This window comes from Schistocerca nitens, chromosome 2 (assembly GCF_023898315.1).
Source record: "Schistocerca nitens isolate TAMUIC-IGC-003100 chromosome 2, iqSchNite1.1, whole genome shotgun sequence".
Taxonomy (NCBI): domain Eukaryota; kingdom Metazoa; phylum Arthropoda; class Insecta; order Orthoptera; family Acrididae; genus Schistocerca; species Schistocerca nitens.
In genome coordinates, this window is record NC_064615.1 from 435,659,679 (window position 1) to 435,684,635 (window position 24,957).

The window sequence follows — 24,957 nt, forward strand, 5'->3', positions numbered from 1 at the left end:
GAGAATGTACGTTAGGAGCACAGCGTTGTAGGGCAGTGAAACATGGACTGTGGGAAAGGCGAACAGAAGAGAATAGAAGTATTAAAGATGTGGTGCTACAGACTAATGTTGAAAATTAGGTGGACTGATAAGGTAAGGAATGAGGCTGACAAGAGGGACAGGGTGATAGGACATCATGGAATAATTTCCATGGTAATCGAGAGAGCTGTAGAGGGTGAAAATGGTAGAGGAAGACAGAGATTGGAATATACTCCGCGAATAATTGGCGACATAGGTTGGAAGTGCTGCTCTCAGATGAAGAGGTTGACACAGGAAAGGAATTGTCTCTCTCCTCTACGTTTAACAGTGGTTTTCCCACTGCACTCTTAAAAGTTACCACACACGCTTTTGTATACTCTGAATCAGTCCTCCTGACGATCATTTCTTAATTGATTTCTTCACATCTCCCCTGCAGGTGTTTCGCCTTGGCTGTTCTGCACTTCTTTTTTATCTCATTTCTAAGGGACTTATGTTGCTATATTCCGGTCTTTGTCTGATAATTTTTGTACATCCTTCTTTTGTCGATTACTTGAAGTATACTCCTCTTAACCAAGTTTTCTTAATAGTTATCTTCATTGTACCTACGTTTGTCCAACATCTATGACTGTCCTTTGTAGGGATGCCTACTGCTCTTCAACTGAACTTCCTACTCTGGCTGTCCTGATTGCGGTATTCACATCCTTCGCCAACTTCAAACGGGTCTAATCATACCTCAGTTCCGTATCCCACTTACTTCCATACTGATTCTTCCGGACGATTCTCTTAAATTTCATTCTGTTTTTCATCATTGTTAACTTGTGGTCTGCTGTATGATAACGTAAAATGAGGTAATTAAAACGAGCAGGTGATCTCCTCAAGGGTTAGCTCCACGTAGATGTTTTAATTTCTTGAAGAGACGTTTAAGAGCCAAAGCGCTTATGATCACTGGGTCCTAAATGTAGTGACTTGGACTCGATATTCTTAGGATTAGATCCCATTTACTGCTTGCAGTCTGAATAAAAACTAATTATGGGGGAGGGGGAATAAGGCTATCGTTCCAAGGAATGAAGTGCGGAAATTTACAAATTTCAGTGCAGTTGTGGAACTAGACAATTTTATGAGGCAAATGCTGCCTAAAGTTAACTTAATGTATGTTGCCAGATCTACACTGAAAGGGAGCAGATACGACCAGATGATTGCGTATGATATAATAGATAGTGGATTCGCGTAAAGAGGGAGGTAGGTAACACGGTAAGCTACTGCAGCAGTAAACTGATTGAATTATTCTTCTGGAGTTGGGTTAGAGGCAATGGCGACAACAGTTGCACAAAGTTACGTGCCTCGTTACTGATGATGAGGAAATAGAATAAATAGTAAGTTAAAGGAACTGTTCCTTTATGTTAAGGGTGATTCAGATTAGCTGGTCTCATGTCATTGGAACTTGTAGTAATAAAGGCAACAGAAAAATTTACTATAAAATTTGGACTGGAGAAAAGGTACCGTAAGCACTGGGAGCTCAGCATTAAATTTCGTATCGTTGTTGTGAATACCTTGTCCAAGATCGAAAGAGGAGGAGATATACCTGGAGAAGATGTATAAACACGGGAAAGTATTAATTGGACTACATAATGATAGGAACCATGCCAAATGGCGCAGTGATTAAGAGACTGGAACGGAATTCGTATCCCTGGTCATTCATATCTTCTTTTTGGCCAGTCAAATCCTCTTTTTCCATAGATTATCTAAATTGTTTAATAGAAATGCCACGATATTTCCTTCCAATACAACAAATCCCCAATGCAGGTTTGTAATCCGGCTCTAAAGACCCCACCAAGCGAGAAGCAAGTGAGAGAGGCGTTTTCATTATCACAGTATCATAATTGGTTTCCATCTAGATCTCAGTATTTAGTACAAAAAAATAACGTTTGTTGTACGCAGAATATGATTCACTGCTCCAGAGTATCGTTTACTATGGCATCTGTATCAGTTTTACTTTCACCTGACTCATATATTTTGACATTAATATTGTTCCTTTACACAGTAAAGTTAGATATCCAGCCAGATGTCATTAGGTTGATTTGTGAATCGGCTGTTAGTGCCAACATTTTAGGAACCAAATTTGTGCTCATTAATTATCGCTTTACTCCAGTGCAAAATTTAGAATCCATTAAGTGAGAGAGACACAATAGACCAACAATTTATGAAAGGTTAATGAAAGGTTACTTACTACCAGAAAATTAATAAAAAGAAAACAATCAATAGTGCTAAAATATGAATCAAGTGATCTGATGCCCCTCTGAAAATAGCACAGGGTGTGTGGAAACCCTTTGCGTGCTTTTATAAACGGTGGCGACCATTGTCAGCAAGTGGTGGTGGTTATCGCGTCACTGCTGTGCATCCGCGAGACTTCAGCGGTTTTCCCGTGTTGAGACATGATGACAGCTGCAAAAAGACCCTGACAAAGTGCCACTCAACGGTAATGACGTATGGTGTGCAAATTTATCTTACTCCGTCAGCTAAATTTATCGCTCACTATTAATCCCGACATGAATTATGTGACAGGGGATAAAGTGTGTAGCATAATGGATTCATTGTGAGAATATTATCGTAAAATTCGACGAAATATATGTCCGTCTGCGTTTTAATCCGATATAGGTAGAATTTTAAACTTAAATGTGAAGAAACTGGCGGTAGTAAATCGAGACATTTAACTGCATTAATCGAACGATGTTGAAACAATTGTAAGTGCTGAAGTTATTAACTGAGATGCAAAAAGGTGAAAAATGAAAATACGGAAACAGTACAATAACATGACTGTGTTGACACCTGTTGTTTCCGATTATAGCTTCCATCATATAGTTTCAATTATGAGTCTAATGTGAAAATGCCAGGATGGCCAGTGACTGCTGATAGTGTGCTCTTTCGCTTAACATATGCCGTTTTTTTCGTAAACCAAAAGCCAAAACAGGATATCAGACAGGGGAATCACAGATACTTGTTTTTCGTAGTTAGTGTGCTATCCGTTACACTACTTTAGAAAAGTTACGTACTGCTTCTTGTACTTCGTAAATGGGATGACGACCTACGAATAACAAACATAGTCTTGCGCTATACGCTTTGTATAACTTGACCACTGGTAACAGTGCGGATTCTCTTATGAACACAACTAAACACTGTGCAAATGATATGTTTTCCGGCACTTTTTTTCGCTGTGTGCAATGGGCTCTATAGGTGGTTATCGTAGCTCATCGTGGCAGGAACTCGCACCACTTGTGTCTGGGACCAGTCTCAGTTCCCTTAGATGGTTGCCTGAATTAGTGAAGACAGCTAGCCAGTAGGGGAATAAAGCCGAAATAAGGAGAGTCTACACGGCTGCCAAACTTATTCAAGATGGTGTGTCTCCCTGGTTGGTACCTCCACCACCTCTCCATGGCGGTAGATATGGAAATGTCACATTTTTGACTTCACCAGCCCCACTTCTCCCCATCTCCCTCCCTCCCCTCATTCACTTCCCCCCTCTCCCTCTTGCTGCCCAGATTGAACACCAAATCCATCTTTTCCCGCGCGCCAGGCCCCTTCCACAGAGGAGGGGGTTCCCTACGTCTTTTCCTTTATATAATACAACTTCCCTAAGTATGAACCAGTAGTCAAAGTACAATTTCTCTTTTACTAGCATACATATTTTATGAAGTTTCATTATTTTTAAACATTATTAAATCTATACAATATATACATCACAAACTTCCACTTTCCCTCTGACAATTAAAAAATCTTAACTAGTACAGAACAATCACTTCATAGTTACATACACATAACAACACTGTATAAAATACTTACAATCGATAATGGTGTTACAAACTATGCTTGATACAACGAATATTTAACCGAGAACATTGAATCTTGCATTGGATGTACTACAAAGTAAGTACTTAAGGCCATCCTACAGTTGTTAAACATATGTACAGCTAGCAGGTTCTACACACCATTTCGAGTAGAAGACGTTGCCAATAACGTAATGCTGGTAGGACCAAACAACAATCCGATGATCAATATTGAGCGAGCATTTCGAGATGAAAGGAAGTGTTTTTCTTGTTAGTGGTACCACTGTCTCCTAGGAGGTGGGAGATGTAATTCTCTTATAAGCAAGCAACTATTTTGTAGAAACACAATAGCAACAACTATGTTAAGAGTAGATGCCAGCCATGGTTCTACAGGAAGATGAAACATTGTAATAACATCACACAACTATCGAAAAAAAACTTCCTCCAGAACAGTGCTTGTGTTCTCACCTCGATCTGTGGATGCAGACTAATGAGCTTAGAACCAGTCTTACCTTCCTTCATACCTTCCATCCTCCGTCCCTCTCCTCCCCCTGTAGGTAAATATGCTGGTTTTCTTCGCCTGTTCTAACCTGCTACTGGTGGTACCTAAAGAGGTCCAATCATTGCAGGTGCTCTGTTTTGGTCAATGTTGAGTTGACAAAGATAAACTGTTTGAGGTGTGCAGATATCAAAAGTATTTCTAGGAAATACCGACTCTGGAACAATATCGAAATATTGGATGTTCGTAATGGACAACTCTCTGGAAGAAGAATGGCCAACAACACGCTACGGCCCTTGGCTACAACTCGCTGTAGTAAGAGGCAGCTCTGGGGGCTACACTCGACAGATCCACCCCCCCCCCTCCCCCCCGTCCACACACTGCTGTCGGCTGCTTCCAGCAGTCTCCCATAGCCTGCATGCACTCCTATCCTCCAGGCATCCAAAATGAGTGTATGTGGAAATATTGTAAATAAATTGTCTTGCATGTGGATATTACATAAGTTTCAGACACACAAATATCAATAGAACACAGTGGTTTTAGTTTATCTACTTACATGATGGAGAAAGAAAAACGCAGTCATTTTTATAACTACAATCTGCATTCCCTCCCTGCTCGTAATTTCGTAACATCCAACTGAGTAAAACTAGGAGCTCGGTGTACGATACTGTAGTCGACGGTAGGTGAGCAAACTGCCGATGTCGGAGCTCTATAACAGTATATTTGATGACGTATTAACCTGTCACACATATCTTGTATATGTTTACTGTGCATAACATCGATAACAATCTTAAATGAATCGGAAGCTTACACTATTTTGATGAGGACCACAGAATGTCCTTGTTATTTTGGGACATCCATTTCAGTAAAAGAGAGAACTTCAATCTCTGAAAACATTCAGTGTACCGAAACATCTATGTTATAAGTTGGTTTGTGACGTCAACTTGTCTCTTATAAGGTGACCAACTATTAACAAAAAATAAAAGAAAAATCTCAATGATAATAAAGCAGTCATAATTACACGAGAACTGAGAAAACAGATTTCTTTCAGTTTGATGGACAAAATGGCATAGTTGTTAGCGTTCCTCACATTCAAAATTAGTGTGTGTGTAATCTTGTAAATAAATTGTCGTAGATGTGGTTATTACATGCACTTCAGACACATGAAATATCAGCACAGAAGAGTATCTTTTACACTAGCTAATCGCATGTCGAAGAAAATGAAAAAAAAAACAGTCATTTTTATGTCCAAAAGCAAACTGCAATTCACATCTCTCTCTCTCATCGTTATTTTTAGAGCATCCAACTGAGTAAAACTTTGCTAACTTCACCTGGTAGAGAACTCAATAATATTTTTACAGTTTCTCTCTCTTCCAATATATCATTAACGAATACTGTCTGCATGTGGACATCGAGGATACGTGGCGATAACATTAAATACGAGGGTAATCCCAAAAGAAAGGTCTCCTATTTTTTATAAGTACATAGACCTGTTTATTTCTACAATGGTTTACATCAATTTATAGCTCGAACATTTTGCTATTTTTCGACATAATCACCATTTCTGTCGATGCATTTTTGTAGACGCTGTGGCAGTTTTTGTCTGCCCATGTAGTAGCAGCTCGCCACCATGCTGCTCAGAATGTATTGAACCTCTTCTTTCACCTCGTCGTAGGAGCTGAATCGTTGGGACCACAATTAACGTTGAAAGGTACTGTGAGACTCTGAAAAAACTCAAACGGGCAATTCAGAACCGGAGAAGAGGAATGTTGAGCAAGGGCGTACATATTCTCCATGACAACGCTCGCCGACACATCGCTCGGCAAACCGTTGGTCTCCTGCAACAGTTTCAGTGGAACACAATCACCCACCTACACTATAGTCCTGACTTGGCGCCCAGTGATTGTCACCTGTTTCCTAGGTTAAAAGAACATTTGGCCGGAAAGCGATTCAGCTCCGACGACGAGGTGAAAGAAGAGGTTCACGAATCAACAGGTCCCCGTTTATAGAATCAAAATCTTGAACAGTTTGATTTCTCAGCTCTTAAAGGGTAGCTGGGACAAAGACAGTCTTTTATATACCCCCACAGACAAAAAATCGCAAGGTGCCAGCTATGTTGATTGGGAAGGTCAAAAGCAATGAACAAGATCTTGTTGTTCAGCTCTTCCAGTCCAGCGTTGGGTTCGTGGTGTTCTTAAGATACTACCGCACCTCAAGGTGAAAGTGAGGCAGGACGCCGTCTCGCATAAAAATGAAATCATTGGAACTTTCGTGAAGTCGAGGGAACAACCACTTTTGCAGCATGTCCAGGTATGACATTCCTATTACAATTTCCTCAGTAACAAAGAAAGGCTCATAAGCTCTGTGAACAGAAACGGCACCAAACACATTCAATTTCGGTGGGTCTCTTTTGCGTTCGTCGACAACGACGGGATTTTGTGACGCCCAAATTCTTGCATTGTGGTGGTTTATTTTACCCGATAGACAAAACGTCGATTCGAACGAAGAGATGAATTATTCGGAAAACGTGCCTTCTGCCATAGCCTGGCGGACTGAAATGCAAATTTCGTACCTTCTGTTATGGTCGCCGGGACGCAGTTGCTACAGTTACTACAACAGATAAGGCTTCATTTGCAGGCGTCATTTGCGAACACACCACACAGTTGTTTGAGGAGGCTGAAGTTCCTGGACTACCCATCTTGCGGACTTTCGAGGGCTCCGTGTGAATGCATCTCGGATACCCGCCCCCCCCCCCCCCCCCCACCGATCTTGGCATCAGACGTGTGTGGCCGACCAGTGCTCTTTTCTTTACGTATCTAACCGACTGCCAAGGAAGTATGCCAGTCATAACACTACCTGTGCAGCGGCGGCCTCTCGCTGGTTCGACGACAGAGTGCACGTTTCACTTGAAAAACGGACTGACTTCACACAAATTCCAACACACAATGATTTCTCTTGTGGTGCAGTCGGCAGGGGACTAGAAACAACTTTGAACATTCGTCTATCCACGGACATGCGCGACATAATTCTACTTGTTATAGTTTGTCCAAAATAAACAGTAGAATCACCCGGTATTTGTGGTAGCAAACCAAAGACTGCGATTCATTGGCAGAACACAGAAGGAGCAACACGTCTATCTGAGAGACTGCTTACACTACGCTTGTCCGCCGTATTCTGGAGTATTGCTGTGCGGTGTGGGATCCGCATCAGGTGGGACTGACGGATGACATCGAAAAAGTACAAAGAAAGGCAGCTATTATCGAGAAATAGGGGAGATAGTCTCACAGACATGATACGTGAATTGGAGTGGCACTCATTAAAACAAAGGGGTTTTTCGTTGCGACGGGATCTTCTCATGAAATTTCAATCACCAGTTTTTTCCTCTGATTGCGAAAACATTCTGTTGGCACCCACCTACCTAGGGAGAAATGATCATCACGATAAAATAAGAGAAATCAGGGCTTGCACAGAAAAATTTCAGTGCTCGTTTTTCCCGCGTGCCCTTCGAGAGTGGAACGGTAGAGAGGCAGCATGAAGGTGGTTCATTGAACCCTCTGCCAGCTACTTTATTGTGAATAGCAGAGTAATCACGTAGATGTAGGAAACACCACGCTTACGGTGCGCGCCGCGAAGTCCACGGTCGGAAAACCCGCGAGACCCACGTCGGGGCCCACCACAGGGCTCGCCCTGGCTTTTCACGCACCTGGTCACAACGCGAGCAACAAAGACGTCTGAGGCAGCAACACGGCACTGCACATATACGAGATCGATTAATAGAAAAGCAAGTAAGATATTTTCTCAAATGCGAGAGTAAGCACGGGGGAAAGCTAGCATATAGTCCCTCAAATATCGACAAAACACAATAATAAGTCTCGGAAAAACTAGTCATGGAGGTGAGCGCTGGACGGGCGTTACGAATTTAATGAGCATCTAGCAATTGTAGACACCCGCTTTTAGTATATGACTTGTTCTTTCCCTTAGAGACTAGCTATGAAGGAGAGGCGGAATTTCGTTTACACGATGTGTAGCAATAGGTCGCATAAGCTTTATACGTGGGGCGATCAATAAGTAATACAACACGTTTTTTCTTAAAGGAGGCAGGTTTTATTCGGGATTCCAGTACACCATATTATTCCTAATTCCTATGAGTACAAAGTTCTATTTTACAATATAATCTACGCTCAATGCCACGGCCTTACTTCACCTGATTGGGAGGGCTTGTATGCTCACATGGTACCACTCTACTTCTCGACGTCGGAGCCAACGTCTTGCTGCTTCAACAACCTCCCAATGGACCAAGTACTCCTTCCCGCGGAGTGCATCATTCATTGGGCCAAACAGATGGAAGTCGGAAAATGCGAGGTCCGGGCTGTACGGTGGGTGAGGAAGAACGGTCCAATGAAGTTTTGTGAGCTCCTCTGAGGTGCGCAAACTTGTGCGAGGCCTTGCGTTGTCCTAGATACGTTCGTTAGCATTTTTATGTGGAAGAACGCGCCGAAGTCGTTTCTTCCGTTTCCTGACGGTGGCACAATACCCTTCAGAGTTGATAGGGGAGGACATCAAACATAATTACCCCTCCAGTGTCCCAGAAGACCGTCGCCGGGGTGGGATGTCACTTCATGGACTGTTGTTTTGTTTCCTGTTCGAAGTGATGAACTCATGTTTCATCGCCTATGATGATGATCGACAAAAAATAGTCAGGATCAGCCTCGTAACGCGCAAGCAATTACGACAGGTGGCCTTTTGTTGCTCTTTATGGTATACTCTTTATGGTACACACTTTTGAGTACCCAACTGGTAGGCCCGCTCGGTTGGCCGTGCGGTCTAACGCACGGCTTTCCGCGCGGGAAGGAGCGCCTGGTCCCCGGCATGAATCCGCCCGGCGAATTTGTCTCGAGGTCCGGTGAACCGGCCAGTCTGTGGATGGTTTTCCATCTGCTTCGGCGAATGCGGGCTGGTTCCCCTTATTCCACCTCAGTTACACTATGTCGGCGATTGCTGCGCAAACAAGTTCTCCACGTACGCGTACACCACCATTACTCTACCAAGCAAACACAGGGGTGACACTCGTCTGGTGTGAGACGTTCCCTGGGGGGTCCACCGGGGGCCGAACCTCACCCTAACCCTGGGTTCGGTGTGGGGCGGCGGAGGGGTGAAGTGGACTGTGGTAGTCGTCGTGGGGTTGTGGACCACTGCGGCTGCGGCGGGGACGGAGCCTCTCCGTCGTTTCTAGGTCCCCGGTTAACATACAATACAATACCCAACTGGTGGACGAGTGTGTCACCACTACCAGAAGAGACGTCCAGTTGAGCAGCGAGGTGTTCGATTGTAAAGCGTCGATCACATGGAATGAGAGTGTCCGCACGTTACTGCAATGCGTGAGTCACAGCTGTGTGCGGCTGGCCAGCAGGCACGCGAAAGATCGGACAGGATTGCGCGACGTCGTTGCGATGATGACGGACGCCTCGCTCTACGCGCTTTTGTTCACTGCAAAGTCCCCGTAGACATTCTGCAAGCGCCTGTGGAATGCTCTGGTTTTACGCCAAAAGAAACTCAGTGACAGCTCTCTGCTTGGAACGCACCACCGTTACAGACACCATTTCGAAGGCCATGTGTCTGAACTTCATGAAACTATAGGGGCTGAACAGGGAATATACCATTATGTCCAAAGGAAAATACAGCACTTTTTCAACCGAAATGTGTTGCGTTACTTATTGAACGGCCCACGTAGCCCCTCGCAGCGCTGTCCGCGACGTGGATTCGTCGAACGGTGTCCCGCGCGGCGGACGGGGTAGCGGCTATAGCCGTAGCGCCCGGCCGAGGCGAGATGAGTGTTGCTGTGTCGGCTTGTTGGCCGCCTGCCGCCGCCGCCGCCGCTGCCTTTTAATGAAAACGCCGGCGCTGTGCTGGATCCTCATTACGGCAGCCGTTCCGACGCCGGCTCTCGGCACAGAGAAATTGGTGTTCAGCGGGGGACGTTGTGTGTAGAGCGTCAGTACAAAGGGAACACTTGTCGATTTCCGCACCCGCCGCGTTTTAAACACCACTTCCTTTTATCTTTTTTAATCATTCCCACTATTTACCTCTCACCTTTGAGGGTTTTATTTTATTTGTACTACATTACACTCAAACAATAACGCACTTGCAAGAGAATAGGGTAAGCACTAGGCATGGTTGCCACGAAGGAACAATGCAGAGTATCATTTATACGAAGAACATACACTGTGTAACGTAACAGACTACTGAAACTATCCATACCATCGGCTGGCGAGCTATGTGGTGCCGTGAATCGATATGAAAGAACAATTATATTAATATAAAATTACAGTGAACTTAAAATGAAATAATATCAATTTATTACAAAAACTAATAATTTGCAGGACAATCGTATTATGTATTGCTGCAGAACTATTTGAGAACACTTCAATTTTTGTACTATTTTCATAAGTGTATACGTGTGATGTATAAAATATCTATGCTCAATTCATGTTGGCAAACCTGTGTACTTTGTAAGGTCTTTGATTGTTAATGCAGAAACAGTTTTGCCGAGTGAGACTAAGAGACAGTCGCGTTTTGGTGAGTCTAAGAGACAATGAGTCTTGATAAGTCGTGAGAAACGGACGATTTTCAGACAATGACTTATGTTTGGAAAGCTTATATTGGTGAACTACTGATTGTTATGAAGATGATATGGAAAGCTTTAAACAGTATCAGTTCCTACGTAGCATATTACAAACCCAAGGACCCATTGTACTAACAATTACAGCAAATCCAGAAGTTACTCCTAGACAACGAGCAAGCAACAACGAGTATTCAAGGTAAAGCAATTAAAGTATTTCGTATTCGTTCTGTGAAGTTACCTTCTCTTGTGAAATATTTAAGTCTCTTATGCTCTGTTAATAGAGTGAACAGACTGACGGGGACTTGTGGTCCACTATTGAAACCAGGAAGACCACACAGGTTTTTAAACACGTGTCATAATTTGATTAAAATAATTGATGATATTTAATATGTGTTCCCCGGACGAGAAAGGTAGCATTACAACTGGAAAATCTATATTCATGTTCGGACACATGCCTAGCCATCCAATGTAAGCATCTGGGCACAGGGCGTCAATTTACTCGAATATGCGATATCTGTGATGTAACGCCTAGTGATGCCTGGGGTAGACACGTATGAAACATTATGCTATCTTCAAGCTCCGTCTAACGGTTTTCTCTCTTGGTCGCAAGACTTTTCTGCAGTTTAATTCTTGGTCTACTATAATTATAGCCAGGAATGTGTAACTTTACAGACAAATTATTCACATGTTAATTAAACCTCCGCTGAGTATGTTGTAGTAATACTGATGGATTTCTGGCACCCCACTACCGATAGATCTTATGCAATTTGCAACACCTTAAAAAACTACCAAGAGATTTTCATATTCTCTCACTCGCTACGGGTAAACTGTAAGTCCTACAGAAAATATTAATCATGGCTGCGAAATAGCAACTGTGTAAATCTGAAGAGGCTGAAAAATCAGCCAACCAGTTGCAAATAAAGATTTATTAGCCCTTGACCGAGGTTTCGATTTTTGTTAAAACGTTTTCTTCAGAAGTAGTAGGCCTTGTTACATGTACCATAACATGACGTGACAAGGGCCACTACTTTTGAAGAAGAAGTTTTTACAAACATTGAAATCTAGGTCAAGGGCTAATAAACCTATATTTGCAACTGGTTGTCTGATTTTTCAGCCTCTTCCTACAGAAAAAATGAGCAGGACTTTTTATAGGAAATTTAATGTAGTTAAATTTTGTACTGGAATACATTTTCGCTGGAGGCGTTAGTTTTCGAGTTATTGCAGAAAAACGCGTTTGATGGTCATTTTTGGACGTTTTCCTTGAATAATTCAAATACTACCGCACTGAGGATGGCATATCCCATGTAAAATTTAACTACATCAAATATCAGTATGACTAATAGTTTACACGTAGAGAGCGAGAGAATATGAAAATCTTGCTTCTGGTAATTCAAAGCTTTGCGGGTTGATTAAAACGCATGGGTACGGACAGTTGAACCACGCCATACGTCCAATAAAATTTTATCAGTTTTCTCACGCGTTGAGATCTTCGACAAAATTTTATTGCGTCCACACGCCGCGAGAGCCTTCGTTTGCTGACGCACGATGGTGGGAAACTCAGCGAACAAATTTTTCTGTTCGTAGCTTTTCAGTAGTCATTCCATTAAAAATACGACTGGTTCAGCAGTCCTCTGTGAATATTCCATCGACTGCTTCGGAAGAAATCCCTACTGAACGAAGTCTTCAGTTTTGAAATATGAATTGCAAAACACACTACATTTTTCTGATTTCGTGGGTCAACCGTTTTGATATAGCAGTAAAAAGTAAAGTCGTATGGCATGAATGGTTAGGAGATCTCGAAGGGCAGGTTCAGCTACTTAACCTGAAAGATTTTCCTATACTCTGCACTCGCAGGCTCCTTTCCGTCGCGAAGTATGAGAGTTGTGTGCGTGTAAATGAATCTGTGTAGACGTCTTCGGTGCTGTCTGTGTAGTGTAGTTTCGTGTTCGTGTTCGAGATGATCGGCGAGTTCAACGATCCCATACGACGGACGGATCACCATAAACAGTGTCACATTCCCTCACTTCATGAGACACTGCGGAGAAGTTTGGATTCAATCCAGGACATTGGCACAAAGACTGGTGATCAGGGACATTACGCCACCATCCCACCCGTCCACTCTGCCGCAAATGCAAAAAGAAAATTGTCAGCAGCACGCAGCGTACCCGGACGGTTCCCCTTCCAAGTATAGTCCACGCCCGACTGTGCTTCGCCTCGGTCATCTGATGCGAACCGGTATACTTTCCTCGGAACGACCGTTGACTCGATATAGCCATATGCGCTTTTGCGAAACCCCGAAGGTGGAAAGAAAAACATAGGTACAAAGAAAAGATGACTGGGAAGAAACAACGAGTAACAGAAGAAATAATTCAGTTCATCGGTGAAACAAGGAAATACGAGTACCAAATTTTCAGCGAAATTCAGGAATACAGAAATACAAGTCGATGGGGGAGGCAAAGGTGGTATTATTAAGAGGGAAAGGGAATTCCACTGTGAAATCCAGAGGAGAGAGAGCAGATAGGGGGAAAGAGTACGTTGAAGGCCTCTGTGAAGGGGAAGCTTTGTCTGGTATGATAGAAGAAGAAACAGAGTCGATTTAGAAGTGATAGGAGCTCCAGTATTAGAATAAAAATGTGAAAGGGCTTTGGAAGACTTAAGATCGAGTAAGACAGAAGCGATAGATAACATTCCATCGGAATTTCTAAAGGTCACAACAAAACGACTTTTCACGTTAGTGTGTAGAATATATGTGACTGGCAATATACCATCTGAATTTCGGAAAAATATCATCCACACAATTCGGAAGACTGCAAGACAAGAAAACGGTCAGAATTTACGTGCAATCAGTTTAACAGCTCATGCTTCCAAGTTACTGACAAGAAAAATGTATAGAAGAACGGAAAAGAAAATTGAGAATGTGTTAGAAGGCGATCAGTTTGGTTTTAGGAAAGGTAAAGGCACCAGAAAGGCACTTCTGACGTTGCAGTTGATAATGGAAGCAGGCATAAAGAAAAATCAAGACATCTGCATAGTATTTGTCGACCTGGAAAAAACGTTCGACAATGTTAGCTGGTGCAATATGTACGAAATTCTAAGGAAATGGGGGTAAATTATAGGGAGACACGGGTTATACACAACATGTTCAAGAGACAAGAGGAAATAGTAAGTGTGTGAGTGACAGTAAATCGAAGAGAGACGAAAGCAACGAGAAGTAGCAGAAATCAGAACAGCGAGCAACTTGACATTAGGGTTGATGGTCACATAAGTAGATGAGGTTAAGGAATTCTGCTACCTAGGCAGTAAAATAACCAATGACGGACACAACAAGGAGGACATCAAAAGAAGACTAGCAATGGCAAAAAGGGCATTCCTGGGCAATAGAAGTCTACTAATATCAAATGTCGGCCTTAATCTGAGGAAGAAATTTCTGAGAATGTACGTCTGGAGTACAGCATTGTATCGTAGTGAAACATGGACTGTGGGAAAACTGGAACAGAAGAGAATCGAAGCATTTGAGATGTGGTGCTACAGACGAGTGTTGAACATTAGGTGGACTGATAAGGTGAGGAATGAGGAGTTTCTGCGCAGAATCGGAGAGAAAAGGAATATGTGCAAAACACTGACAAGAATATGGGAAGGGGTGATTGGACATCTGTTAAGATATTAGGGAATAACTTCTATAGTACTAGAGGGAGCTGTAGAAGGCAAAAACTGGTCAGGCAGAGAGGGACTGGATTGCTCTTAGCAAATGATTGAGGACGTAGGCTGCAAGTGCTACTCTGGGATGACGAGGTTGGCACAGCAAGGGCATTCTTGACGGGCTTCATAAAACTCATCAGAAGACAGAGGACTTAAAAAAATCTTTTTCCCATTCCGACATATAATTTGACTCAAAGGTGCCTACAATCTTACTCTGTAATGGTGTAAAACCTTGGCGGTCTTCGACGTCACTCTTGGGGGAAATGTGTGGGAATCAACGCCTCTCGGGAAGGTGTGGTTTCACTGACGCAAAAAAAAAAAAAAAAAAAAAATGGTTCAAATGGCTCTGAGCACTATGGTCTGAGGTCATTAGTCCCCTAGAACTTAGAACTAGTTAAACCTAACTAACCTAAGGACATCACAAACATCCATGCCCGAGGCAGGATTCGAACCTACGACCGTAGCGGTCTTGCGGTTCCAGACTGCAGCGCCTTTAACCGCACGGCCACTGCGGCCGGCCTTCACTGACGCCTTTTCTCGCCATCCCCTGAAGCCTCTTCGTGACAGTTCTGAGCGGCGGTGGGTCTGAAATATCTTCCTCGATCACCCATAAGAAAACCGTGTGATTTCAGCGCTGGGTGTCGCGCTTCTGGCCTCCACCGCAGAGGCCTCAAAAGAAGGAGTTAAATGTTGGTAAGAGGGGGTGACACTTTTACGGTGGCGTTTGGCAGAATTGATGTAAAATTTGGTGCCGCTGTGGGATCATGAACCCAACGTACGCCTCACATCAGCTACTGAGTTCCGGCCTTTTTTTTGCATCCGACACCTCGCTGCTTGAAGCGTTGTCGAGACTGAGGGTGCTCTCGCAGGGCGATACGCCTTTGCACCATTACAGAGAAAGGCTGTAGGCAACTTTGAGCTAAATTTCAATAGGAAACAGTTACGGGGCTTCGACAAAGTTATCCTTTATGTTGCGCAGTGTACTTGACAATTATTTGCAGGAGTATACTTGAAACCGAGGTTCTCTCGCAAGTTCTGTCTAAAATGTACAAGATCAGTCTGTCATGTCTCACTGTGTCCATTTAATAGCACGTGAACAAAAAAAAATGTTAAAAATGTTTTACGAATGCATTTCTGCAGTTGTTTAATAATCACCTCAGTGCTTATTGAATTAAGCCTAATTTTCACCACAGCGAACACAAGCGAACGAGTCTCAGCGAACGAGAATTATCTCTGTCGTAAAAATTGACGAACACTAGCGAACTGCATACGGTTGTGATCGGTTTGCTTTCGCTAGTGTTCCTTGTGTGTGTGTGGATTCTGAAGGGACCAAACTGCTTAGGTCATCAGTCTTACACACTACTTAACTAACTTATGCTAAGAACAACACACACACACACACACACACACACACCCATGCCTGAGGGGGGACTCGAACCTCCGGCAGAAGGGGCCGCGCAGTCCGTGACATGACGCCTCAAAACACGCGGCCACTCAACGCGGCGTTGTTCTCTTGTGTTCCGTTGATTGTCGGTCCTCTAGCGACCTGTGGAAGTAAGATCGCATCCTCTCCGTTTCGGTGCTAGCAATATGGTAAGCTTTCATCTTATAGCTTGCCTACCTCCGCCGTTGACATGCGTTGCATGAGCTGTGGAGTAGTCTGAAGAGAATGCAATGTTGCTGACCAGTGTACAAGGTGATTCTGTGATGATTTTACAAATTTTCATAGATGATGGAGAAAGGTAAATGCATCAATTGCACCTACGGGTCACTTTCCAGAAACGACCGAATCGAAAGGTACAAGCGAAAATCTACCCAAGATCCGTCTTAGCCTCGCGCAGCGCTCAGCTAAGAGCCCCAGCTTCCGAACCATCATCATGACGTACATAATTACCACTGAATACTCCCCATATCAGTAGATAATTTGCCCTGTTGATGTACTAATAAAGACGCATGTAACTTATGTTACAGAGACCGAAAATCCTGTCTATGGTACAGTAACAACAAATTCTATTTTGTCTGCACAAGTTTCACAAGCTGCTACATTTGCAACAGTTGAGCGTCAATGCGGGTATGGCATCGTCGCTCGAAGTTCTGTCGTACCCCTTCTAACACCCCCGGTATCGTTTCAACAGAGTTGAAAACAGAGAAACGTCTTGCCAGAAGATCCTCTTCAGCCTTGACAGGCGTCTCATGCACAAGACCTCTCACATGGCCCCACAAGAAGAAAACAACCAGTGTGAGATTACGTGAATGTCCTGGCTACGAAACAGGTCCTCCTCCTACCTTTATACTTTCCAGGGAATGTCTGATCCAGACGTTTGCGAACCCTCAGTACAATGTGAGACGAGCTCCATCACATTGGAATCACATCCATTGATGAATAACGTTGTGATATGTTCCAGGAACCCTACAATCTTAGCAACAACAGTAACAGTCCATATGTTCCACTCTCAGAGTTATTGTAATTTTCGGCACGCTCGTTTCTGGACTAGGATCCATTGCCTCAGATTGATACATTCACCTTTCTCCACTATTCCCGAAAGTTTGTAACATCACCACGAAATCATTATGCAGATATCGCACATGCTTCAGTGATACAAGAGATTCATAACAAAAATGCCGAATGCAAAGAAATACGATTGGTAGAAAATTACCGAAGCACACAGTATTCAACTGAGGGCATGAGAAGACGTTAAATTCATTAGATTCTTGCATCAACAGGCAGTAGAGATAAAACGCACAAGTTGGTATTTCTTTGTACTAAAAATGGTAAAGCATAAAAAATTCCTTGAACGTAAACAAATGCGAATGTTCTATTATGCTGATTAAAATTAAAAATATAGGAAGACCTGATCATTCTCGTTGCCTCTGTTTTTGGCTTACATGTGTGATGTGACACTGTTATATTAGTGATTTTTGGGGATACATATATCGCGTGGCTTATGCGAAAGGTCATGTATCTATTCCACATTTCATTAATCATACTTTATTGACATTATCTTCCTTATATATACTTCAACAAAATCCTTAAAGTACTTCACATATGACACTGCAGACATTGGAAACTGAGATCATCTATTCCAATGCGAAACAGTCACTACAATAAAGCAAATGACTGCAGTCTCTAATAACCAGACCTTTAATCTTTGTCATACTTCAGGTTACGTTGTTCGTCGGTAATTAGTGTCACTCTTTTATATTTCTTCCTCACTGGTAAAGAGAAGCTAGCGAAAACATTCAGTGTTAAAAGCACTACCTCCACGCACTTCACGCTTACGTGTAAACTGAAACACCTAAATTTACTTCCTACGCCATTTTGCTTACTTTGTCAAAGATAGTGCGGTCACTATTCAAGATAACTGTAATAACTTATAGTGTTGTACGCTGCGTGTTGATTATTAGCGCCGAAAACAATACGCAGCGTTCGTAGCCCATGATCACTATCACGTTTTCTCTTCCGTTTCCTCTGGTGTAAACGCTTGTTCACAGATACAAGCGACTGGCAGTGAACCTGTGAATGCTCTGCTAATGCTCGTTTGCTTCCGTTCACTCCGGTTTGAACCAGTCTTTATACAACATTTGAAGGTCAGAAATTTCGTTTCAATGAACCACATTGCTTGCTGTCTGTGAGAACGCTATTAGCTTTACATGCTTTGTCAAGTCGTCAGGACAGCTGCAGTATTCGTACCACGTGCACTTCGTGCTTCATTAAGGTCAGTGTCAGGCCTGGTGGTCCAGTGGTAAAGCACTTGCCCCGAAACCGAAAGATCACGGGACCGAGTCCCATCTGCCTTTAATCTAGCGCTTAGCAGTCATTGATGTGGAGAGTCGCGAGATGCGACACGTGGTTGGAATTCCACGTCGAAATGTAGGCCCCTTTTCCCTGGTTGGATAACTGGGGTAAATTAGAGACACGCAATTCGCCGAAGTGGCGTCGGATTGAAAGACTTGCACCCGGCCACTGAGTCACACGAACCGTTGTTAGTGCGGCCTCGGCGACCGCCGTAACAGGATGCGTTTTGCCAGCGGGCGAACGGATAGGAAGGTCTTCGTTTACAGCGCCGAGCCAGCTATCGGCTACCATCGCAGAGGCAGAAGTGACGGAATGACGAAAATTGATCGGCGAACTTATGGCCACAGAGGTTCGACGATGTACTACAAGTTTTGGCGTATCATTCAGACACGAATTCCTCAGAATCATGGAAATTGATCAGCGGTTAAGCGGTTACGTGAATCGTCCGCCTCGGTAGCTACGCGGTCAGCGCGGCCGATTACTAACCTGAAGGGGCCAGGGATCGATTCTCGGCCGTGTCGGAGATTTTCTCCGTTCGGGGTCTGTGTGTTGTGCTGTCCTACGTTCGTATCGTCAGAAATGATATTCCACTGTTGAAATGGCACGTCACGAAGGTCAGTTAATTAAAAAAGTTATGTAAAAAAGAAGTGATTGTTCTTTGATATGATTTCCTGGGTAACGCTATTTACATTTGAGTAATATTCGGAGGTGTGTCAGGGCGTGTTGTCAAAGAATGCAACACGGCTGTAGATTTCAAAAGAAATAAGCAAGGATTCCATCAGCCAAGCGGATCTAAACCTGCGCACTGTATGTGCACATCATCTCCAATCTCATATACGTAAAAATGCTATTCGGGCACCATTATCCACATACGGTACGATTCTAAAGATTTCAAATGATAAACGGCAAACAAGCTGATATTTCTGGGTATATAATTGGGCGCGAATTGCTCATCTGCATCTACAAAAATACATTCATCCGTATTTGGAACCGAGCGAGGTGGTGCAGTGGTTAGCACACTGGACTCGTATTCGAGAGGACGACGGTTCAAACTCGCGTCCGGTCATCCTGACCTAGGTTTTCCGTGATTTTTCTGAATCGCTTCACTCAAATGCCGGGATGGTTCCTTTGAAATGGCACGGCCGACTTCCTTTCCTAATCCGATGGGACCGATGACCTTGCTTTCGGTAAAGCGTAAACACTAGACGATTGAACTGTGGGAAAACGTTGTGTGGAATGACGAATCACGGTACACAATGTGGCGATCAGATGGCAGGGTGTGGGTATGGAGAATGCACGGTGAACGACATCTGCCAGCGTGCATAGTGCCAACAGTAAAATTCGAAGGCGGTGGTGTTATGGTGTTGTCGTGTCTTGCACCCCTTGTTGTTTTGCGTGCCACTATCACAGCACAGGCCTACATTAATGTTTTAAGCACCTTCTTGCTTCCCACTGTTGAAGAGCAATTCGGGGATGGTGATTGCATCTTTCAACACGATCGAGCACCTGTTCATAATGCACGGCCTGTGGCGGAGTGGTTACACGGCAATAACATCCTTGTAATGAACTGGCCTGCACAGAGTCCTGACCTGAATCCTATAGAATACCTTTGGGATGTTTTGGACCGCCGTCGTCGTGCCAGGGCTCACCGACCGACATCGATACCTCTCCTCAGTGAAGCACTCCGTCAAGAATGGGCTGCCATTCCCCAACAAACCTTCCAGCACTTGATTGAACGTATGCCCGCGAGAGTGGAAGCTGTCATCAAGGCTAAGGGTGGGCCAACGTCGTATCGAATTCCAGCATTACCGATGGAGGCAGCCACTAACTTGTAAGTCATTTTCAGCCAGGTGTCCGGATATTTTTGACCACATAGTTATTTCTATGAACTGGGAGCTTGTTAGTTTTATTTTATTTATTAGTCTGAATTCTGAATCTATTATCAGTGTTTCAGCTCACCCCTAAAACCATAGGAATTGCCTTTGTCTTTGTGTACCAGTTGCCCCCCTAGTGTTTTCTGTTAACAGGTCTGCTAACGAGTCCTTATCCCTGCTACTAAGTTGTAGACCTTGGGACGTATATACCTACCTCCCTACAGCAACTATTAGATTAATATAGGATTTGGCATCCATCTGAAGATGCTCTCTCAGCATCATTTTTACTCGCTTTACAGAAAAGTTAACCCGAGGCTGACTGTGGCGCCACAGAACCACAAAAAAACCACATTTGTGTGCTCTGTGGCATCTCCTGTTTTGTACAAGTCAGACAGTTTCCAGCTCCGCCAACTAGCTATCAACCCTAATGTTTTTGTTAAAATTTTCACACATTTGTCGTGGGTCTTCTGTCTCCAGTCTAAGACCAGCACATTGTTTCACAGTACTTGTGACGTGGCACTCTCCAGGTAATGTTTTCTACAGATGCCAGCCTACACCTCTCCCATGACAACTACCTATCAACAATGCTATTATTTTCATTTTCTATTTTGCACCTGACTTATCCGTAACTATCTTAGCATTGTCTGTTAGCCCCTACATTTTTTTCTGTCTGTGAATGACTCTTCCTTCTACAGTGCGATTCCGTAATGATACTAAAAACCTTCAGGGGCGACGAAGAAGGGTAGATCTACCAATCTGAGGTAAAGAACCCTGGTCCAAAAACGATCGAGTTGAAAGTGACAAGCAAAAATCCATCCGAAGCCTCTGACAGTGGAACACATTTACTGCTGTTGCTAAGTTTGTAGGGTAGTATGGTGGTAGTATGGTAGTATGGACCAAACTAAGGAAAAATGTCTAGTAAGCGTGGGCCTTCAAGAATGATGGAGAAGTATGAATATATTAATTTTGAGGTAAGGGAAAGTGTTCTGGAAGCGACGGAGTCGAAAATTATACAGGAATATCATTCTGGTACAGCTGACGGTGGTATGCATGTACCGACCGGTACGGTGGTTGGTAACGTTTAATGCTCTAGGGTAGGCAACTTTCAGAGTTGTCAGAATGGAGCAAAACAAGGAAAAAGATCAGTAAACATGAGTTCTAAATTCCTTATCTGAAGAACTATAAGCACTTGTTCACCTTCGATACTGTGAAATGAATGTCTTCTAATGCATGTGTTTTGGTTTCCGTATTTCTTTAGAAAGTAGTATGGTCCAAAACGGGAAAGAAATGTCCAACAAATATGGACTCTAAAATGCATACCTTACGAGCCAGGAACACTTGTTCATTTTCGCTACTGTGCAGCACATCTCTTCCACTGACCAAGTGCCCATGGCTATTAAGGTATGCATTTTAGAGCCCATATTTGCTGGACGTTTTTTCTTATTTTTACACATACTACCTCCTCCAAAAATTTGGAATCCAAAGAGCCTGCGGAAGAATAGAAGATGAACAGCTGCTCATAGCTCTTAAGGTAAGGAATTTAGAACACGTGTTTTGGTCCATTCTAACAACTCTAAAAGTTGCCTACTTTACAGTCTTACAAGTTAGCAACAACCATATCGGTCGGTACATATATACCGCTATCAACAGTATCAGAACGATTTTCGAGTTTTATTTTCGACTCGATCATTTCCGGAACACGGTCCCTTAACTCAAATTAATACATTCATCCTTCTCCATCAGTCCTGAAAGTTTGTAGAACTATCACGGAGACATCCCGTATAATTCTGGTAGCAAGTGAAAAGTATTGCGTGACAGAATCTTGAATTTGCTAGAAAAATTTCCCCCCTATTCGCCTTTTCTTGCCATCTTTTCTCATCACCCCTTTTGTTTTTCTCCCTTCAACTCTCGTAATTGGCCAACGGCGTTGCCACAGTGGTAACACCGGTTCCTGTCAGATCACCGAAGTTGAGGGCTGCTGGGCTTTTCCAGCAACTGGATGGGTCGCTGTCCGGGTCTGTCGAGCACTGTTGGCTAGTGGGGTGCACGTAACCCTTGTGACGCCAATTGAGGAGCTACTTGACTGAGATGTAGCGATGGGGGTCACGAAAACAGACAATGGCCAGGAGAGCAGTTTGCTGACCGTGTGCCTTCTGTATCTGCATCTGGTGACTCCTAAGAGCTGAGGATCACACGGCTGCCGGTCGGTACTGTTGGGCCTTCAAGGTACTTGATGGTTTTTAGCTATCGTAATTGACATTTCACGCTGGTTAATATAAATGTTCACTTCCTGCTCCTCGAATGTCCAGTCTTTCTGGCATAACCCACAATTCCATTGTTCACAGCTACAGGATGAATTTGTGATGTTAGCAATTGCTTCGGAGGGTAGTTCAGTGTATTATGCTCCATACATTTTATACAAAGCTATTTATGATTTAACACTCATCATTGGATAATGAAGTGGAATGATGAGTCACCATTACAAAACTACGAGCAGGTAAGAAAGTCCTTCCGGAATGCTTTTGACATTACATGGGCAGTTTTTCAAGACGTTATCGGTAGACCTCACATACGCAATGTAACATATATCAGCCCATCTTTATCCTCGTAATAGCTGAGTACTGGCGTTGCTCAAGTATTTATTTCTTTTAGTCTCCTATTAGTCCCTCTCCTCCCCTCCTCTCTCTCCTCCATCTCCTTCTCCCTATCTGCTCCTCTCCCCTCTATCCATCTGCTCATCCCCCGCTTTCCATCTCTTTATTCCCCCTCTATCCATCTCATTCCATCCCTCTTACCTCCCGCTTTTCTTCTATCTCCTCCTCATGATATCCACCTTCCCCATGCCTGTGCTTCACCTCCTCGCCCACTCCCTGTCCATCTCTTCCTCTCCCTTAGTCTGTCCATCCCCTCCTGTGCATTCTACCTGTATATCTCCTTCTCTCCCCTCTTTCTACATCTGCTTCTCCCTTTCACTCTGTCAATCTCTTTGTCCTCTCTCTCTCTGTCCATCTCCTCTTCCCTTTCTCTGTCCATCTCTTCTCCGCCTCCTTTCCCTACCCATCTCCTCTTCCCTTTCTCTGTCCATTTCACCCTCCCACTCCGTCCATCTCCTCTTGTCCCCTCTTTCTGTGTATCTCCTCCTAGCCCCTGTGGCGTGCGGTGTAATTGTGAGTGTGTTGTGTTGTACACGTTTAGCAAGATTACAGTAAAATTAGTTACTTATGATTAATGTAACATGAGGTTTTATTTAATCACTGTTTTTCCCGGCTAACTTATTTTGTTAAGGAAATCTCCACCTGGGAACGTGTAGAATGTTGTCTGTCAAGCAGTGTAAGTGTCAATAAGTTCATTCACAAAAGTAATCATTTATAACAAACAAATAAGCTAAATGTGTGATAAGTAATCTGAACAAAAAGAGAGTAATGATTTTTCGTAATTTCAGTGTTGTTGTTTAAAAGATTCTTTGCTAGTTGTAGATCGTGTATAAAAATTAAGGCTATTGTTATTTCGAGGTGGCAACACTTTTCTTTAAGCAAAATGAACACTTTTGTCACACAGTGCCACACGTACACAACACTAATGCATTTTCCTGTCGAAATATTTCATAAAACTGAAATTACCAGGTTTGATAAATCAGCAGATGAGAATCTATATCATGCCAGATGCTATTGGCACTCATAGAAATTCGATATGTTCACCGTGTAACTGGAATTTATTAGCTCAGAGTGGGTTCTCGGCCACTAGTACACAATGATTGTAGCAATTATAACCAACAACATTTAAGTCAGTATGGAAAATCAGTTTAAAACTGCCGCTGCAATCTTTCACTAAGATGGCGACTAACATAAGACAATCACTTACCGATTCTCCTTCAGGCTGTATTTTACTAATAATAAATAATATGTATTAAATATTTTCTCACCTTCACTACATGCATTAACATTCAAAAATATTTCTCAATGTTTCATGACACATTAATATTCTCTATTTACCAATAAACTGCGCTGTAGACCAACAGCGCTAATGGCTGCGCTCTTTAGTAGCTGACCTCAAAACTTAATATTTTTATAGGACGAGAAACATTTCAATAATACATAAACTCTGTTTTCAAATATCAGTTAGCAACTTAACAATGCTTTAGCACAGTCTTTTACTGACCTCTGTGCTACGAGACATCAATCATATCCTATCAGTACAACAGTTCAAACAAGGAGGAGGATTTTTCTATAAATATCATAGGTAACAAGAGATTGAGATTTTCATTATCTTTCTACATGGGTATTGGTCTGAGATATAATTAGTTACAAAATATTAAGTTATGTCGTTGACAATAATTATTTATTATTTTATTAACGATGAAGTCCCTTTAATAAGTATCACCAGAATATGATCAAAGTTCAGTCACATTACACATACAATGCTGTCGTGAATATTATTTTGAATAAAATATAGGCGTGGATATTACACATCCTCTGTCTGTTCATCTCCTCCTTCCCCTTCATTCTACATATTATCACCCCCACCCAATAGGAGGTTGGTGGTTCTTACTCTACAGTATATCTTTCCAGACAGTAGGTCATATGTGCATCAAGTTTGGTTGAAATCGACCCACGTGTTTAAGAGGAGCT